A 16920-nucleotide genomic window follows, 5' to 3' on the forward strand; every position below is an offset into this window, starting at 1 on the left:
GGGGCAGGGAGCAGCAACATGAACCACCTGATTTCATGCAATGGCAATTTTGAGGAAGTGAAGACTATAGTGTATCAGACCTCTCTGAAGAGTCCATGGGTGTGGCAACCACCAATTCATTACACATGGATGGAAAGATTTATGCACAGGTATAAAATAGGGAAGAGGTCTTGAAGGATCATAACAAATTGATGGAACTGGTAAGGGAGAGAGATGAGATGGTGCTGGCAGAAAATTTCACAGGACAAGAGAAGGTATGAGGAACGGTAGATAAACAACTAGAAGGGGAACATGCTGATCTAGCATAGATGGTTGTAAGAAATCTCTTGTTAGTGAGACAGCTGCAACACAGATGGAACTTGATGAGCTGATCAAGGTGCCCAAGGGAAAGGTATGGGGAAGAAGAAACAGCAGGACATGTTCTGGGAGCATATATACGCAAAGGAATTTTGGGAAAGGGTCCACAGCTTTCTGCATGTCACAAAATAAGCCTGCTAGCATAGGAGATAGCACTATACGGACTCATACCAGAGGGACTGGAGGAAACATTATCAAGGACTTTATTAGCACGTGTTAAATATATAGAAAGTAAAATAGCTTAGGGTTTTTAAGGGGCTGGCTTTCACTGAAAGGCAGCTCCCATGATGAGGTTGCATGAACTGAAATACTACGTTGATAGGGACAAGGAAGAAATTAAGAGAAACAAAGGAGTGGAGGAAAAAGGACTGAACACACTTGTTTCACTGAACCAGAGAGGATTAATGGGAGCAGCAGAGATAATAGTTTGTTCATGGGTTTCTGTATGAAAAGCTCACAAGGAGTTTTATTTGTGGGAAGTTGATGTATATTAAGGATATAATATATGTAGTTGTATGTTTTCAGATATGTATTTATTCATGATATAAAAAGCTCTGTTGATACAAAGATGCTTGACATGAGAAGTTTTGAGAGTGTAAGATGAATACCCCCCCCCAATTTGTAGCAATGCAACACACACACACACACACACACACTGTGGGCCAGGCTTTGAATGCTGCCTGTGCTGAGTATTGCTACAAATCAGATTTATATCATGGCCATAAGTGAGTCATATCACACATCTCTCCATCAATCTATAGATATAGATCTCATATGTATATCGTGGCCACAAGTCAGCTTCACAGGTGGTTTCCGTGACTAAGCACATGCTGTTCCAACCAGCAGTTCAAGGATAGGCAATACATTTAATGGGGGAGAGGGGCTGCCAGTATGCAAATATAAGATTGGGGGTTCTTCCTCCCCCATACTGATTTCAGGGAGGGGGAAAAGGACTCATCTTATGGTTTGATGAAATATAGTAGTTGAATAGTTCTTTCTGCAGATGATTTTATCTAGGAGTGAATGCCACTTCACAGTAATAATAGAGAAGTAAAAAAAAGTCAGCAGCAAGTTTTGAGGAAGACAAATGCTCTTTCAAGTAATCCATGTAGAGTTCACTATGGGGTTGTAGCAGCAGAACATCAATAAACTCTCTGCAGTAAGAGAGCAAATATGGTACCATTAACTTCTGGAATCTCACCTTCTCCAACTGCTACTATTCAGGATCAAAACAAATCTGGGGGCAAAAAAAGAATTTTGGAGACTATTGTATAGAGATCAGCAAAAACATTTAACTATGTTGTAGCAGAGTTTTCAGAGGAACAGGAAGTTATGGCTGGTTTTGTGCAGATAAGGTTCCCAAAGTATTCACACACACCCCATGTTGATAGTCTTCAGGGGGGTGAAGTATGTAACAAGGTTTTAACTGAAACCCACTGACCAACCCCCAGCCAGAACAAGCAAGGAGTGTTTTAGAAGTGGGGCCAGCAACTTATGGCCCCACAGCCAAGTCTGGCCTACCATTTAATTTTATCCAGGCCCTGAAGGTGGGATACTAGTAACAGTTTGGAAGCAGCAGCTGGGTCATAAGTGCATTAAAATCAGCACTTGTTCAGGAATACAGGTTCCAGTCATATTGGTCTACAGGCAAAAGGAATCAGAAGTTGTGGCAGAGGCCATTATCTTTTTATTAGACCTACTAAATGAATTCAGTTCCACCTAGAAGAGATCTTATTATCTTTGCATTTTCCTATGCCTGAAAGAGTAAGTGTGCACCCAAAAGCTTGCAAATAAATATTTTTGCAAGCATCTAGTATGTCTAATTAAAAAAAGAAAACAAACCAAGAAAAGCCACCACCCATCTCTACTGCAAGTGCTGATTCCTTTTATCAGCAATCAGTGTCAGCACTAAGTGGAAGGGAAGCAATGGCAGCCTGTCTTCAGACTGAGCTCTATTAATTCAGTCTGCAATTCCTAACAGGCTGCCAACCACGGTTCTACTAAGGTTCAAGATGTTAGACTCAATGCCTCCCCTGAACAGAAACACCAGAGGCGTGACTGTCCGAATAAGCAGAAGAATCTTTACTCCTTGGACATCTATGGACATTAACAGATTAGAAAACCCTCCCGGAAGACTCAGCTTGCCTTCTGCATCCTTGCATTCGGAGACGTTTTATAGACTGCTTGGAAAGGTTCTTTTTATACCAAGAACCTCTAGAAGAGGAGTGGAACATGCCTTTGGAAACAGACTAAAGGGTAGTAGATGACAGTATTTTATGAAGTGATGGGTCTCATTGAGTATATAAGAAGAGAAACGCTGACATACCCACCACTTTGAAAGTGAGGATTTTTAGGCAACTCCTTGTACCCGTTGTATAGTTGGGAGAAATGTACCCAAAAGCTTGGTCTAAAAAAGTGCCTTTCCTAGAGTTAAGGAGTTCTTTGTGCCCCAAACCTTACCTAACACAGTGTTTCCTCAACCTTTTTTAGACTTGAGGCACCCCTTGAAATAAAAAAAAGTTTCACGCCTCCCTCAGTTCTCCAAAAAAATGAAGAGCAATTCTTCTGCTGCAAACAGCTTGGACCACAGCAGGGCAGAATGTTTTTAACACTAGATTCTCATTTGAAATTTCTCCCATGGCAGCCTGATTGAGACTTGCTGGTCCAACATCCATCCCAAGCACGCAGCTGGTCCAATAAGATAAGTCAGAGGTGGGCAAAAATATGGCCTGCAGGCTGGATCCGGCCCGTGGGGACCCTAAAGAGTTTAGAAAATTAATATTTATCTGTCCTTGGTTCCTGTCAAAAATGACAGGAACCAAGGGCAGTAAGACCCAGGGGAAACCCAGCAGCCTCCCACAACAGCAGGGCCCGCCCAGCCCTGCCCCCTGGGACCAAGTGCCTGCCCCAGCACAAGCAGCTCAGGTAAGGGGGGGGAGCAGGGGAAGAAAGCGGGCCATTGCCTGCCCCATGGCCAGAGCCCTGTGCTACAGCCACTCACAGCCCGCCTGGAGCTGTCTGGAGCAGGCCCAGGCAGGCTGCGAGCATCTGCAACACGGGGAGAGGCACAGCAGCTGCCGCCGGACACAGCCCCAACAGGCAAGCCCGGAGCTAGAGCGGGGCCCAGGCTGGCAGCAGAGCACAAGCTTGTAACCTGGCTGAGTGTGGGAAAGAGTGTCCCCTCACCCACCCTGTGGCCAGTGTCCTGCGCTGTAGCCACTTGCAGCCCATGTGGGACTGTGTGCACCTGCTTCAAACAGCCCCATATGGGCTGCAAGCACCTGCAGCAGGGAGCACTGGCCATGGGATGGTTAAAGAGCTGGTTCCCCTCCCCCCCCGCACTCAGCACCAGCTTCTTCCCTGCCAGTGAGCAGGGGGCCAGGGCTGTGTGCTGCCCCCCACCTGTACTGCAGGGCTGGGGGGGGGCACTGGGATTGAGTGGGCAGGGAGGAAGCATGAGCACAGGGTCCGTACCAGTGTTCCAGGGCCAGTGCTAGCAGGGCCCGGAGCAGGGTGGCAGAAGCACAGGGTCCTGGCTGGCAGGGGCTCTACGGAGCTGGGCCAGCTCCCCCCTCTCCCTGCTGGTGCAGCCCAGCCCAGCTCCACAGACCCCTGCCAGCCCATGCCCCGCTTTGGGCCCCCACCAGTGCTGGCCCTAGGACACTGGTGACCAGGGGGCAGGGCACCCCATGCAGCCGTCAACAGCCTGCCAAAACTGGGTAAGCAGCCCTTTTCTCAAAATAGAACTGCCTACCTCTAAGATATCACCACCCAAGAAATCCTTTCTTCTTGCACCTCCTGGGCCATCCAAACATCCAGACAAACACTCCTAACTTCGTGCTTCCCAAACCTGTCTTGAGCATGACCCCATTTCCTCAGCATTAGCCCTCACTCCCAAACTAGTCCCTCCTCCTCCCCCCCCACCAAATCCACTGATGCTACAACCCCATTTGGGTTCACAACCCACAGTTTGTGAGCCACTGCTCCAGCCTCACCTACTGCATTTTGAACATTGTTAGAATAAGGCAAGCAGTAAAGAGCAACATTCTGAACATCAGGGGCAGAAAAGATTACCTCCACAAGATATCCCAAATGGTAAAGAAAACAGACTGTATTGCATTATATTCCTATACTGAAGTCAGGGTATAACTGTGGATAATGAAGATACATAAGGAAATGTTGGGGGGGAGGGGGGGGGGAGGGAAAGTGAGGCAAGGACAACTTGAGCTAATATGAGTCTAGCTGTGCTTCAGCTGCCTCGTCATCCATTTCAGTTAACAAAACTAAAAACCCAGAGCGTTGTGTAAGCTTAAATACAAAGCAAACAAATACATAGCTAAAACTAAGAGATGCTCTTAGACTCCTCTAGGAGCACCCACCACAAGGATTCATTCACCATCTCCTCCAAGGTTGGGTGTTGCCATTGTTAAATATTCAGTAGTAGAATGATTGAAATTGCCACTGTGGTACATTCCCTACACTCTGCAGGACACTGAACAGTTAGGGTGCAGCACTTGAGTTTTGTAACAAACTGTTCTCCCCAAGTTGGTTGCAGCTCTTTTGTATCATGTCCCTTATGCAGCAGGGAGCTCAGGCTACTCAAGCAGTAGTGGCAGAGTCCCAGAAACCTGTAGCCCACAGGGCATCTGGCCTATGGGATGTCATGGACCTGGACTTCACAAGTGCAAGGTGTAGTCCTAAGACACTGAAGCTGGACTGTCCTTTAGCTCTTTAAAATTCTGAGCTCATGAAAGAGTTTTTTATTTCTATAAAGTGACTAAATGTCATAGTAACTTTAAGATCTACACCTTTAGTTATATTGTTCCCATTTCAAATATTTTTAACTAGTTAATTTCCCCCCTATTTTGTACTGTAGGCTTGGGGAGGGGGGGGGGAATATCAGGGTAACTCAGTTAATGCTGGGAAGCTAGCACACAAGGTTCAAGTGCACTAACCCCCTGTTGTAGATGCTGGTTTCAAAAATATAGATAGATTGATTGCTGTACCTAGGAGGATTAAGCAAGACCCAGGCAGAAGTTTAATGTACTTTAGCTACATTGTTTTGACTGATTTACTCATCTCAACTTTCCCCAAGCATCCCACACAAAACAAGTTTTAAAATCAGCATTCCTGTTTTTCTGGTCAAAGTTTCTTGAAATAGTTAGATATTGTGTGACTATCCCCTGATGCAGGCAAAACAGGAATATAGCTTTTCTGTGCTTCACCATTTTTCTTGTGTCCAAAACAGGGGACACCTTTCTTGCCTAGAAAAAAGAAAAATTTTATTCTACTTAAATGTCATCTCTATTACTTTTTTTTCTTGTTACATTGCACTTTAGGACACCAGCTATCACAATGATCCTGATTTAAAAAAAAAAAAAAAAAAAAAAAAACACCCCACAAACCACACACACTAGAGCCTCTAGGTACTCCCATAATACAAGCAAGCATCTGTGCACATCCATATCTCAAAATGTTAAACCCTTGAAAAATTTAATCAATCGATTAAATCCAAATGCAATTTGAGAATTCATATTTAAAGCCTGACAATTCTTGCAGAAACAGCTTTTTCAGTCTTTAAAAAGATACATGTATATATTGTATATTTACTTTATAAGACAGGCAAGACCCAATTTCAGCCAAACTTTACAGGCAAAATATATACCAACCTGAGAATTAGCTTTCCATTTGCCTGTCCAACAAGTTTTTCTTCCACAAGTAACTGGAACTCTAAGATTTAAACTTCATTCTTATTATTTTAATACAATAAAGCTTCCGGTTAATTTACCGGACCAAAAACCAAGGGTGATGTATGCTAAGAATGTCTTCAGGTACTTCCAATTTTAACCTAGAGCAGGGGTAGCTAACCTGCAGCATGTGCCTTGCACACAGTGGACTGGGGATGGGACAGGCAGCACAGCTGCAGATAGGGCAAGAAACAAAGCAACACAGCTGACCAGGCAGGGAAACAGGGCATAGAGCAGAAAGCAGAGCAGTAGATCAGGGAAGGAAAGGGGATTGGAGTGGCACTGAGGGAAGGGGGCAAACTTATGGCACACCAGGCAAAAAGAGGTTGGCCTCTGCTGACCTCAAGGTCAAAAGTTTGGGGGAGGGATGTGTGGCAGAAAGCAATTTACAAGCCACAATCTGCAAGTATCAATCTAATGAAGTGTCCAGTTCTTAGGAGTTTATTTTGATCAATTAAGAGTTCTTTAACTGAAGTAAACAATTAAGTTAAAGTTTTCAAACCAAAAAACTGAAGTACCCACTACAATTAAATCATCTCATTAGCTACCTTTGCATAATAAAATAAAGGAGTCAAAAACATTCTCATTAAATATAAGTTTGTCATCTGTTCCTTTGGCGCCAGCTATATTTGCTGTTCAAATGATTCGGTTACAAGTTTGTAACTTTACTGTGAATATTCAAAGCTAACCCTCTTCTGCTGTTTAAAGCCTACAGTGCTAGCATTCAAGAATTTCTAGTGTAAACAGAAAGAACAGATTTCCACTCCTACACCTAAGTATTCACACCATAACTTCTCAAAAGTGTTCAACAGAATCCTGAACTGTTATGAATGTTAATAGCTCTCCAGCTTGTGAACTAGCTCCAACAGTATCAGTGTTTTGATAACAGGGCTGATATTCAGTCTGTACATACACAACTATGCAAGCCATAACCCATGATGATTGCCAAAATACTGAAACCAAAATCAAGAGTTATATGGTGGGGAGGGGTGGAAAGAGGGAAGCAGTGCCCCCCCAGCCCTGCAGTACAGGTGGGGGGCAAGAGGGTTGAAAGAACCAATAGGACTAAAAAAAAAACAAACAAAAAAAAAAACCAAAACCCCCACACTACACAAAAACGTCAAGGTAATTTATCATTTAATTCATCATAAAAATCAAATAAAACGTTGTGTGGGACAGTGTTACGATTTCACTACTGATAGTCTTGCAAAACTCCAAACTTATGATGGGCAGAAAATAAGGTATTGAAAATTAAGGCCTTAATTGTGCAAACACTTGAAATAGATTACATCGCTCAATTCACACCAATACCAACTTCAGTGAGATTGAGCCTCAGTAGCTTCAATGATTTGCATAAGTGACCACAGTGGGGTTTATTACTATTAATAACAGCCTGTCACCTCAAAGCAACGTTATTTCAGTGTCAAAAAATTAAATGTTTATACTTTTTTTTTTTAACACTATGGAAAGCAAGATTTTTTTTTTCTTATGCAAGTACTTATTAGAAGCACTTATTTAAGTCCAGAGCAACGATCGCCAACATTTTAGAAAGATGGCCCAGCATGTGGCACTTATTCCCTCTGCAGCATCCCAGCCTGCCTTACTCCATGAGAAGGGTTGATTTCCAATGCATGCACCTATGGAGTACCACCACGAGCCCATGGCCAAACATACAGAAAACAGGTAATTCAACAGTGATGGTGAGCAGAGCTGCAGGAAGGGGGAGGAGATGGGCAGGAGCTGTGAGGAATCAGCCCGCACAGGGCTGAGGAGGTAGCAGGTACCTTTAAGGAACTGGTGCACACACCACTGAAATCACCAGTCCTCCCCTTTGTGGGATTCAGCTCAGGAGCCATAGGTTACCAATAGATATCTAAAGAATAAGTCCCACAGACTTCAAAATACAAAGTCCAGTAGAGAAATGTCCCCTGGTTAGAAGGCAGGATAGCTTCAGACTTGTGCACATTCAGTCCATCGGGCGCTGCTTTTTACAAATATAGCACAGGTCATCAATTCTGCATCTAGTTCTTCATTCTTAGGGTAACAATGTTAACATGGCTTTACTTTTCTATTTTAGCACAAAGAGGAATGCTAACAGGTGAAGCATTTTGGTAAGAAGTCAGATTTTTCTCCTTGCTGTAACAATTTGAAAAATTAGAAAACCAGGTACAAGTTACCTAGCAATTTAAGACTAGAAATGGGAAAGTAAAAACCAATATAAAAACAAATCTGATATTTCCAATTTGTAATTTTTATTCAATTTAATTTTGTTCTGACAACTTCTAGATTTATTTCAAGTAAGCAACAGTTTTTGCAGCAATACATCAAGATCCAGAAGTTTACCTTCTATATAACATTTACCGTGGTTATTTGCCTTTCTAATAGTTAATTCTTTCCTTGAAAAAAAATCTTCTGCACTCTTTAATTGGCCATCCAAACCTGGGAGTAGGTTTCTTATATACTGAAGACAGAAGAACATCATACTACAAAATCTGCAGAACCCTGTTACTTCAGCCCAAGGCATGGGTTACTTATTTGACTTTTGTTACATAAGAAGCTTAAGTTGATTGCATCAATGCCCAATACAAGTCCATTTCATCTCTTATTCATTTAAAAGAAACAAATGAATCAAACCTAAGTGTCCAAATGAAAATGAGAAGGGGAAGGGGACACTAACACAATATAGACTTAGAGTAATGAAAAAGAAATAATATAATGATGCAACCCGTGACAGAAGTGCCCTAAATGGCACAGGGCATATTACAGAGATCAGAGGCAGCACAGACAGACAGAGCAGGAAGCAGAACAAGATATTGGAGCAGGGATCACAGAACAAAGAGCAAAAAGCAGAGCAGCAGCAGAGAGGTATGAGGTGGGAGTAGTATTCAGGGAGGGTGCAGAGCTAAATTTGTGGCACACCTACCAAAAAGGTTGGCCCTCACTGTATTAAATGTGTTCCATGCAACATGTCCCTGTTTAGAATATTTGAGCATTTAAGATGCTATAATTTCAGATTCTGCAGGAGGGAGTTCTTGGTGACAGTTTATGTCAGAAACAAGCGGAGGGGAGGGGGAAAGTAACTGCTGCTCAGAAACCATACACACTCCCTTTCCCTTGCATGCAGAGGCCATCTTTCTGATGATTAAGTGGTCTTATTCCAAAGATAGTCAAATCTAGATCTCCATTAATAAGAATATTTTGTTGATTATTCCAGGATCAAGTGGTCCAGCAAAATGAGGGAGGAAGATCAAAATGTGGTGGGTAGACTGGCTTTACAAAAACTTTTTACAAACTATTAATACACTTGGCAATCAACTGACACTTAAAAAAAAAAAAAATTGCTTGTATGCTGCTTTGAAACTTGGCCAAAAATTAACACCTGCTCCACATGCCAGCCAGAACAGTTTCTTATAAACTCTTACCCACCAAGATAAGAGGCAAGCAGGCCATCTGCAAGCACTATTACTTGAGACCTTGACTTTCTATACTGGAACTCACCTCTCTCAATCTTCCCAAGACTGCCTATTGCCAGAGCACTTACTATTAACTAAGATACAGGTTTCACACCTCCGCTCCTATAATAGAGCATTAACTATACTGAGGAAGCCATGAGAAAATTACTTATCCCTTGGGACCTCATCATATGTCTTTCCAAGACCCCTAGAACTCATAAATCTTTCTGGCATTCTACCAGCTCCTTTCAATGAACTAGTTCAAGGTAAAGTGCAGGCCTCAAACACCTATAATCTTCATAAAAACTGCACCTGCTCTTCCAGATCTGTCACATGTCACAGATCAAGAACTCTCCCAGAAAGTCAAGAGAGAGCTTCCTCAATGTGATCCAATTGCTCTTTAACTCAGTGAAGGTTCTCATCAGCAGAAGATGTTCAGCAGAGGTCCCGGATATCTGAAATACTGTCCAATACATGCTGAACAGAATGATTAGGTGATGTGAATTCATAAGCATACAAAGTATTTTAAAAGCGCAGACTTGGTCTTTCTAATGCACCGACAATCCCTTGCTCTCACCAAGTTAGGATGGGGGGAAGGGAGAAAAAGGAGAGAAGAGAGACCCCCTCCATGTTTTAGGAGATGTGTTTTGTTTTTGAGGGTTTTTTTTTTTTTAAATACAAGACAGACATGAGAAGGGTAGAGAAACTCTTAAACATAAGAAGTCTGTCTTGCCCAAATCAGAAAGAACTAGTGATTCACAAATCACTGAAGAGCTAGCAAAGTGACAATGCTGGAGTAACAGGACTGGAAGCTAAGCTGAAAGGCAAAATAATTTTTAGGAAAAAAAGGCAAGAAAAAAATAAAAGTAGAAAAAGCACCTTACTGGTTTTGAAGTAAAATAAAAAGAAACAGCCAAGTAAAAACAAAAAACAACCAAAACAACAAACAAACAAACACAACAATAAAAGTTTTAACTCTCCATAGGCCTGGCTGTCAGGCACAACTGACAGTACCATTGTCTTTAAGACCTTAGGGATAATCTGGACAGTCTATGATTAGGGGTGCACCAATAGAGACTTTCGGGGCTGATACTGATAGCCACTTTTTAAGGCGGCATATAGGCCAGTACTGATCCAGTTTCCAATACAGCATGGACAGCTGCGTGCAGGGGCTCCTCAAGGCAGGGTGCAGGACAGAGCCACAGCTCATCTGGAAGGCAGCTCATGCTGCTGCATACACCCTGGTAGAGAAATGGAGAAGGGGCATATGCCCCCTGAATCTGCACTGCAGGCTATGGCTGCACTGGGCTCCTCCTAGTGGGGGCTGAGCCAGGCTGTGTTTGGGGGAGGCAGGCTATAGGGGATTTGTAACCTCCCACAAGCCCCCGCCTTCCAGCTCCACCACCACAGAGCTCAGGCCAAGCCTGCAGCCCTGCCCTGATCTGCGGGGCAATATGCTTCCCCTCCCGCCCCCCAGTGCCCTCCCAGAGGGCCTGCAGCAGTTGGAGCCACCTCTCCCCTGCCCAACGAGCTGGGGCTCCATCCTGCCCCAGCCCCACTCCCTCCCTCACTGTGGGAGGCCTTAATCTGCCCCCCACCACACACTTACTAGCTACAAGCAACTCTCCATGCTGTTGGGCTGTGCTCCTCACTGCCTACATGCTGTGCTGTGGCTGAATGCATGCACAAGCCATTTAATCATCCACATTAGGCCAATTTCCAATGCAGACTTTTTTTTTCAGTGCCAATCTGATACTGGACCAATGTATTGGTGCACCTCTATCTGTGACACCACTATTTAAAACAGCTGACTAAAAATGTCCTCAATAATAGCAGATGGTGAAGTCAAAATGTCTCAAAGACCTCCTAACTTCCAGATTAGTGTACAAGTCAGTTAAAAGATGACAGAGCTCCTACTCTCTCAATTTTTGAAGTAAAATAAGCCAAAACATACAACTACTTTTGAACTGCTGTATGTTTTTTCTTCAGTTTCACTAACAGTGAAACAAACAAAACACAGACCCTGCTATTAGTAATTATTACCACAAATTAATGAAGTCTACAGTTCTTAAAGACTGCCCACCCGTGAACTCTGCAGCCTGGATGAGTGATGGACCAGCACCACAGTATATCTAGAAATAAAAATCAGAACAACAGTGGGTCAAGGTTTAGACTTACTCATACCCCTATAAAAAACAAAAACAAACAAACAAAAAAAAAAAGTCAACCCCCCCCCCACACACACGACTGCCTTCTTAAGGAAGATTTCATAAATATTTCATTCTGCTGCATTAATAAATTTGTATTACACATACCCAGAGGCCTTATCATGCTGAAAAGTATACAAGTGCACAGTAAAAAAAGTGTCTCCAGCCCAGAGTACTCACAACTACAGTTTAGTTTAAAGAACAGACAACGGGTAGGATTGAAAACAAGAGCACGGAAATATGAAGTAATTTGCTCAGGCCACACAACAAACAGTTCATTGGCAGAGTGAGAGAGAACCCAGGACAGTATCTTAACTACTGATGCAAACTGCATTTGAAGGCTTTAAATAAGTAAGTTTTTTAACAAATAGTAAAATCAATACAATAGAAGCTTTAAAATAAAGTTATGGTTCCCCCCCTTCCAAAAATGATCCCTAGCCTAGAAAAGTTAAGTTTATAGTTTAGAAAAGACAAAAATGCAAATAATTATGACCATATCCTCAACTACGTTCCTCAATCCCTAGCATACAAGAGGGCAACCGTGGTTAAGTGAACTGGCTAGGGTCAGTGAGAGCTGGAAGAAAGTAGTAAAAATATATCTGATCTAGTTCAAAGATAACATGAGAAAAAGAGGGCCTGCTGGTAAGCCTAGAAATATAGTAAGAGCTGCCAATTCGCCCATGAAAAAGTCACTTCCAAAAACCAAGCAAGCCCTTTATATTTTATATACACACACAGCAAACACCAATGATGAAAGAGATGCAAAGATAAATAACCTCAGATGACTCAAGTGTTGGAAAGAGTTCTCTGAACATCGCTATTCATATATTTCTGATTAAGTGGCACTTACACACCAAATAAAAACAAATAATGCTCATTTCCCTACTGTCCATCCAGGTGATCGGTTTCATACAGTGGCATGGGGCATGAATGTCACCCAGCTTCTGGGCTGATGCACAAGAAAAAGAGAATAGAGAATTCTTTGCTCTTCTACCACCAGTGAGAGATAATTTGTCATCTCTGATACTCCCATATATAAAATGGTATTTTAATGAAAGTAACCTCCTTGATGCTTAAAAGTTTTGTTTTGGAAGCAGAACAAATCAGAGCTTCCTAGATCTTAAATGCTGGAAGCAGGAAACGAACAGGAGAATAACCCTAGTCATACCCCATCCCCTCTCCCTTTCAGCATCCACACTGACACTGTGCAATGGGATAATGGGCAAGATGGACCTGTGGTCTGATACAGTAAAAAAGAAGCTCTTTATGTCCCTGTACTACAAAACCAGCAGCAATGCAAAAAAACTTAAAATATCAGAGAAGCAAGGGTTTTTATAGTTAATATCTAGCAAACCAACTATATAGCTGGGAGAGTTACAGCCAAGCTTTTTGATGCAAAGTGGCCTTCCTCGGGGCTGTTGGGGAGGTGGGGGGGGAGGGAAGGGGAAGCAAGCAACCTGACACAGCTTGAGCTGTGCAAAGCTCCATGTAAATAAAAAACAAGATAAGAGATATTCAGGTACTTATCAGGTTATCCTTTCAACTGCACTTCTGTCTGTTAAGTGGAAGAGCAAGGCTGTTGGAAAGGGTTGTTATCACCTGTGGAGTGCAGAGATTAGCAGGGATAACAGCCCTGAAGTCAATGCCTTCAAGTCCCAGGTTCTTAGGGTCCAGTAAAGTAACAGACCAACCACACTGCTGGTCCAGTACAAGGTATCACCTTAGAAATCCTCACCCCTCACATTTTTCCTGACCCACCAGCCTCCCCCTACAAACACTGGTCACGTATTTGCTTGGCACAGTCTACAATGCACACAAGCATGTAAGAACTGCCAGCACGCACAGCAGCAGCCAGCAGAGATGCGAGGGGAACTGAACCGTGTCCGACCAGGGCTTTTCCCCACAGCTCCTATCCCACTTGCAGCCACCACCATTTAAGGTCCAAGAAGCTGTGATGCAAAGGCCATGCCCCGTACCCCCTAGACCTGCCACCCCCTCTGGGGGCCTGCCTGAAAAAAACCCCCCAAAGCTTCCTTGTGTTCATTGTAACCTTCCTGCCCCTTTGCGGGCCTCGAACCGTAGTCTCGAGCGAGGGCAAATCCGCCACCACCGGGGCCCTTCCCTGCGCCGTGCGCCCTGCTCACGCCCCCTGCGGCGCCTCTTTCCTGAACCGCTTCCGCCTCCCGCCCCGGCAGGCGGCCCCACGCCCCCGGCTGAGAGGCCGCGAAGTGCCCGGAGCCGCGCGGCGAGGAGCACAAAGAGCAGCGCGGCCGGGCGGGGGACGCGGAGCAGATGGGCCCAGCGCCCGTCACCACCTCCTCCTACCTGCCGCACGGGCCCCAGCGCGGAGCCGCCCCGCTACAGGCTGCGCCTCATTGTGCCGCCGCCGCCGCCATTTCCCCGCCGCCGCCGCCACGCTCCCCCCAGCTGTCAGGTTCCTCCATTCACCTGGGCCCGGGACGGCCTCCCCCTGCGCCGCTGGCCCTACACAAAAGGCGCGCCGCCCCGGCCCCTCCACCCACCCCAACAGGCCAGCCCCACGCCAGGAGCGCAAACGGGCTCTGAGAATACCGCACCGCCCCGGTCACGCCCTTTCTGCATCCTCGGCCCATGAGAGGGCGGAGGCGATTGGGTGAGAAAGCGAGGGGAAAGGTCAAAGGCTGAGAGGCTAGCCAATGAGGAGGCTGGAGACGGTAAGCTCGAAGGAAGGCCGGAGGTTTCTACGGACTCCTGTGGGTTACACGGCCCGCAGGCGCGAGGGTATCTTCCCCTCGCCGCGCGCACAGCCCTGGGCGGGACTGCCCCCTCCCTGGAAGTGCATGTGAGGGAGGTCGGCCCACAGGACTCCCCCTGCCTGGTCTGGGGGTTCATTCCCCAAGGACCTCCCTTCCCTCTCGCTGCAAAATCCCGGGTGGTGGGCTGATCTCTGCCAGCCTCCACCGTCCCACAGTGCCTTTCACCAGCGCCCTCTGCTAAGGGCATGTTGGGGGCTGGACAGACAGCCCCCGGCAACCCTCCACGATCGCCCTGGACTCTCCAGGAATTAGATGTACATTTCCAGGAGTCTGCTGAGAGTCACCGGGGAGATAAAATGATAGGGCATTCATTAAAATAAATATCAAATGTTAAAACCGACTTGTACAGTAGTCCAGTAGGTGTTTAAAACGTAATAGTAATGTGCATTTGCCTTTCTGATGTAAAGTGGACACACTGTACTCCGTGACGGATAGGCACAAGCACACGGGCAAGTTTGCGTTGGGTGTTGTGGCCACTTTGGTGTTCCAGAGACCTCCTAGAATGGATTCAAACAAGTTGGCAAGCCTACAACAACCCCCAGCACCTTGTCACCCTGACAAGCTAGCGGTAGTCCCAAAAACAACCTGCCTCGGCCTGTCTTGCCTGGGGGATGTCATTAGCCGTGTTAGTCTGGAGTCAATCATAAGGCAGGGTAGAGCTACATCACTAACTAGCCACATCTACACAAGACACTGACTGTGCAGTACCACAATATACCACGATACTACTGCGCAATAGCATCACATGGCAAAAACTGTGACATGATACAACTGTGCAGTAGTATTAGGCCATGCACAGTAGTGTCACAAAAAAGGCATTTGCTGGCACTGCTGGACTGTAACTTGGGTTACTGTGCATTTATTTAGTGCTTGTTTATACAAGCTGCCCACAGACGTGCTGTTGGGTCATTGTCTTGTCACCATTCTTGTCATGTAAGCGATGGGCACTTGCTGTGGGGCGAGGAAAGAACTGGCAGCTGCTTCCAGCTGTTTCAGGGACCCCTCCCCAGGTGGTCCACAGCTGCACGGCTCCACGCCTGGGAGGAGGCTGGAAAGGGACAGAGGACGAATGCTTGGGATGTCCAACATCCTGTTCACCAGGTCACCAGCTCCCAGCAGGCTCCACAGGGCCTCTGGGTTTGGAGTTTGCTGGCAACTGCCAATTCTTTCCTCACCCACAGCAAGTGCTGCTCCCTATACCAGCCCCCTCTTAGTTGCCAGTAACAAAATTCCCCTCTCCCCACAAGCCAGGCATCCCATGCCAGCACTGGTACATTTTATACTTTTTGTCTCCTGAACTCTCTAAAATCAAGAATATAAGGGGCATCAGGGCCCTCAAACCGACTTTTTCTGTCTTGGTCATGAATCCTCTCCTGAGCATTGCCAGAACCCTTTGTTGGGGAAATTTGTTCAGCTACTGTGTAGCACCCATACACCAAAGGGTGTGCTCATACACTGAGGAGCACTGATCTCGTCCCTTTTGCTGGGCTCGTTTCTAGCCATGATCAATTAGGCAGAGAACGAGGGAGCGTCGGCAAGATGATGTATTTCTCTGCAGAGGGGGCCACCCAGTGTCACAAAGACAGAGAGTTCCCTCTGAACTGAGTTTACAGCTTGGTATTTATACATTAAGCATTGCATTGCTACATTGTTGCGCGGCATCTAGGTTTTTCCTCTTGCCGTTATAAAATTACAAAACATGGTACAGAGCAAGCTTGGACTAGTTTAGACTGGTTTCACGGTTACACATTACTGTCAGTGAGAAGTACACGTCGCTTACTGTCAGCAAGAAGCGATCTTTAATCTTAGGGGAAAAAAGATCATTTGCTTTTTAAAGGGTCATCTGCTTTTTATGATTGTATTGCCGTTTTCTCTTACACCTTCTGTCCCTTGATCTCGGTGCTGCTGGAGTAATTTATTCTTTCTTAATTCTATTGCAATTCTCTTTCCATGGTAAAATATGCTGACTTCCATGCATTGCACCCTCTTCATGACTCGTTGCATAAAATTCATGTAGTTCAGAAAGCTATCTCCAAATAAGTTGTCTTTTCTCTTCCATGTGAATGAGATCATATCAACTTATCACCAGTCATAATTTGCACTGTGGTCTCACTCAGAGGGCCCACCCTAGCTGAAGGCCGCAATCTGGATCAGACCCCATGTTGTACATGGTCATGTTTTTAATAATGCAGAAGGCAGGGTAGATTTGCACCCTATAGACTAACCAAAGTAGAGAGAGAGAATACAAAAAAGAGAGCACAAGTTTTTGTGGGCTAAAGCTCATTTCACCGATGCTGGAGAGAGAAATGATAATACAAAAGATGAAGGAGCAGAGAGTTGTAACTCCACCCATGTCATATAC

At 45.0% G+C, this 16920-nt stretch overlaps 1 protein-coding gene across 2 annotated transcripts in view; it reads right to left on the reverse strand.

Moving 5' to 3' along the window:
• Positions 1–14222, reverse strand: part of DICER1 (dicer 1, ribonuclease III) — a 109385-nt gene extending 95163 nt beyond the window's left edge. For both annotated transcript variants that reach the window (XM_019552465.1, XM_019552463.1), the window contains exon 1: positions 14089–14222. The gene's annotated coding sequence lies outside the window, so the exon portion shown is untranslated. The remainder of the gene's footprint in view (positions 1–14088) is intronic.
• Positions 14223–16920: the final 2698 nt, after the last annotated feature.

The sequence above is a fragment of the Crocodylus porosus genome, unplaced genomic scaffold (genome assembly GCF_001723895.1).
Source record: "Crocodylus porosus isolate Cpor-Errol unplaced genomic scaffold, CroPor_comp1, whole genome shotgun sequence".
In the NCBI taxonomy this organism is placed as follows: Eukaryota; Metazoa; Chordata; order Crocodylia; family Crocodylidae; genus Crocodylus; species Crocodylus porosus.